We start from the raw sequence: 3,991 nt of genomic DNA, 5'->3' as shown, positions 1-3,991 counted from the left end.
ATAATAATGAATATGATAATGAATATAATAATGATAACATTCATAATGAAGATAATGATTATAATACACATAACGGTAACAGTTATGATCACAATAACAATAGTAGTTATAGTAATAATGGTAATAATAATGATAATGATAAGGGTATAACTAACAACAGTAATGTTAATGATGATTATAAAGACAATGATAATGATAGATATTATAATAAAGATAATAACAATGATAATGGTAATAGTAATGATAATGATGATAATGATAATGATAATGATAATGATGAAAATAATAATAATAATGAAAATAATAATAATAGTAACAATGATCACAGCAGCAACAGCAAGAACAACAAAAACAACAATAATATTAATAATGATTATAATAATGATAATAATGATTATAACGATAAGGGTATAAAGAACAATAATAATGATAATTCTAATACTAATGATAATATTAATAATGATAATTGCAATAATAATAGTAACAATAATAACAACAGCAATAATATAAATGATAATTATGATTATAATGATAATAATGGTAACACAACAACAACAATAATAATGATGATGATAATGATGATGATACTAATCATAATGATAATAATAATAATAACAATAATAATAATGATAATAATAATAATAATAATAATGATAACAATAATAATAATGATAATAATAATAATGATAATAACAACAATAATAATAATAATAATAATAATAATAATAATACCAACAACAACAACAATAATAACTGGACAAACAACCATACAGACAAACAAACAAATAAACAAACAAACAAAAACACATCCAGTAAATAACATACATATTTTTTCACAACCAAACTGACCAGTATTACATTTTCTCAATCCATTATTCCTTGTGGAAGGTCATTTAACAAGCGGCTGAACCGAAGGCCAACCAGGTATATACAGAAAAAATAGTTTATTTAATATAGGCTTCCTCTAAGATTTAATCGAATCTGATACACGTACTCATACTCATACTTATACTCATACTCATAATCTCCTCATAATACTCATAATCTCCTCATAATACTCATAATCTCTTCACAATACTCACAATCTCCTCATAATACTCATAATCTCCTCATAATACTCATAATCTCCTCACAATACTCATAATCATAATCTCCTCATAATAATCATAATCTCCTCATAATACTCATAATCTCCTCATAATACTCATAATCATAATCTCCTCATAATACTCATAATCATAATCTCCTCATAATACTCATAATCTCCTCACAATACTCATAATCATAATCTCCTCATAATACTCATAATCTCCTCATAATACTCATAATCTCCTCACAATACTCATAATCATAATCTCCTCACAATACTCATAATCATACTCATAATCTCCTCACAATACTCATAATCCCCTCATAATACTCATAATCATACTCATAATCTCCTCATAATACTCATAATCATACTCATAATCTCCTCATAATACTCATAATCATACTCATAATCTCCTCATAATACTCATAATCATACTCATAATCTCCTCATAATACTCATAATCATACTCATAATCTCCTCATAATACTCATAATCATACTCATAATCTCCTCATAATACTCATAATCATACTCATAATCTCCTCATAATACTCATAATCATACTCATAATCTCCTCATAATACTCATAATCATACTCATAATCTCCTCATAATACTCATAATCTCCTCATAATACTCACAATCTCCTCATAATACTCATAATCTCCTCATGATACTCATACTCTCCTCATAATACTCATAACTTCCTCATAATACTCATAATTTCCTCATAATACTCATAATCTCCTCATGATACTCATAATCTCCTCATGATACTCATAATCTCCTCATGATACTCATAATCTCCTCATAATACTCATAATCTCATAATACTCACAATCTCCTCATAATACTCATAATCTCATGAGACTCATAATCTCCTCATAATACTCATAACTTCCTCATAATACTCATAATCTCCTCATAATACTCATAATCTCCTCATAATACTCATAATCTCCTCATAATACTCATAATCTCCTCATAATACTCATAATCTCCTCATAATACTCATAATCTCCTCATAATACTCACAATCTCCTCATAATACTCATAATCTCCTCATAATACTCATAATCATACTCATAATCTCCTCATAATACTCATAATCATACTCATGACAGACATACTCAGTTAAATATGTCTTTAATATGTTGTGAGTATGATGATGATTATGATATCGGTTGATTTGTATATGAATTTTTGTTGTTGTTGTTTTGTTGTTTATTTTTTCAGGAAACAACATGTGAGAGGTTTAAGGTTTTTGAGGTTTCTGTTTGAAGGCTTTAAGTATCTGTATTATTGTTATTGTTATTTGTTCTTCTTATTCCTGTTTCTGTTATCATTTTCATGATCTTTATTGTCGTTATTACTGTTAGTATTACAATTATCCTTATTATTATTATTATCATTATTATTATTATTATTATTATTATTATTATCATCATCATTGCTATTATCATAATTATTGTTATCATTACTGTTATTATTATTATTATCATTATTATTGTTATTATCATTATCATCATTACTATTGTTGTTGTCCTTATCATCATCATCATCATTATTATTATCATCATCATTTCTATCATAATTGTTATTGTTGATATTGTTTTTGTTTTTATTAACGTTGGTTAGTTAATTTGTTTGTTCGTTGGTTAGCAGGAGAACTCAAAAAAATATAAACAGAATTTTATTATTTATTTATTTATTTTTTTATTATTTTTTTTAGCAGAGGTGTGTCTTAGCCAACCTTCATTTTTTTTTTAATCTATCTATTTATCTATTTATTTATTTTTTTGTCAGTGGGGTTGACTTTTGATTTTTTTTTAAATATTCATGAATTGTCCAGAAAATATCCTTCATGACAATGGCCTAATAAGGGTGTTTAATTAATCAATTCTTTTTTATATCACTTCATTTTATCTTTAGTAGATTTTAGTATCTTTTATTTCTTTTCATTTTTTCCTTTTTCGGTTTTTATTTAGTTAATTTTACCTTAAGTACACTTTGGCATTTTTTTTTTACTTTCTCTCTCTCTCTCTCTCTTACTCTCTTTCTCTCTCTCTCTCTCTCTCTCTCTCTCTCTCTCTCTCTCTCTCTCTCTCTCTCTCTCTCTCTCTCTCTCTTTTAAGTTAATCTTAGGTATCTTCTACCCTTTTTTGTCTCTCTCTCTCTCCCTTCCTTTCTTTTCTTTGTGTTTTTAATCAATGGTGACGGAGATCTATGCATTCAGTGTACTTTCTCTCCCTTCTCATGCACGTGAGTCATGAACATTGCATCAACAGGAAATTCAGTGCATTCCCTTCACTGAATTTAAAGATGTTTGGTAAAGATGTGGCAATGTTGACAGTGCAAAAAAAATAAAAAAAAAAAAAAAAAAATAAGATTGAGGGAGAGAGGGAGGAGGGGGTGAGGGGGAAGGAGAGAGGGAGGAGGGAGAGAAAGAGTGGGGAGGGAGGGAGAGAGAGAGGGAGAGGGAGAAGGGGAGGGAGAGCGAGAGTGCGGAGGCACAAAGGGGAGAGCGAGAGAGGGGACAGGGAGAGAGAGGGAGAAGGGGAGGGAGAGAGGCAGAGAGAGAGAGAGAGATAGATAGATAGATAGATAGAGATAGATAGGTAGAGAGAGAAATGTAGATGGATAGATAGAGAAAGAGATAGAGATAGATAGATGGATAGATAGATAGACAGATAGAGAGAGAGCATTTAAGAAAAGGGAGGAAAGAGAGAGAGATACAGAGACTGACCTAAAAAGTTGTAAAATAACAACATTAATAAATGAAGAAATGAAATAAATAAATAAGTAAATAGATCCCAAAAGCCTCCCTTCCGGAAAGTTAAGCTTGCATTGCATAAGAATATTGCACAGCATTTTCTACTTGAACTTATGTGCAAGGTTGG

This window comes from Penaeus vannamei, chromosome 5 (genome assembly GCF_042767895.1).
Source record: "Penaeus vannamei isolate JL-2024 chromosome 5, ASM4276789v1, whole genome shotgun sequence".
Taxonomy (NCBI): domain Eukaryota; kingdom Metazoa; phylum Arthropoda; class Malacostraca; order Decapoda; family Penaeidae; genus Penaeus; species Penaeus vannamei.
The sequence above is the reverse complement of the archived record's forward strand: the minus strand, read 5'-3'. Positions refer to the sequence as shown.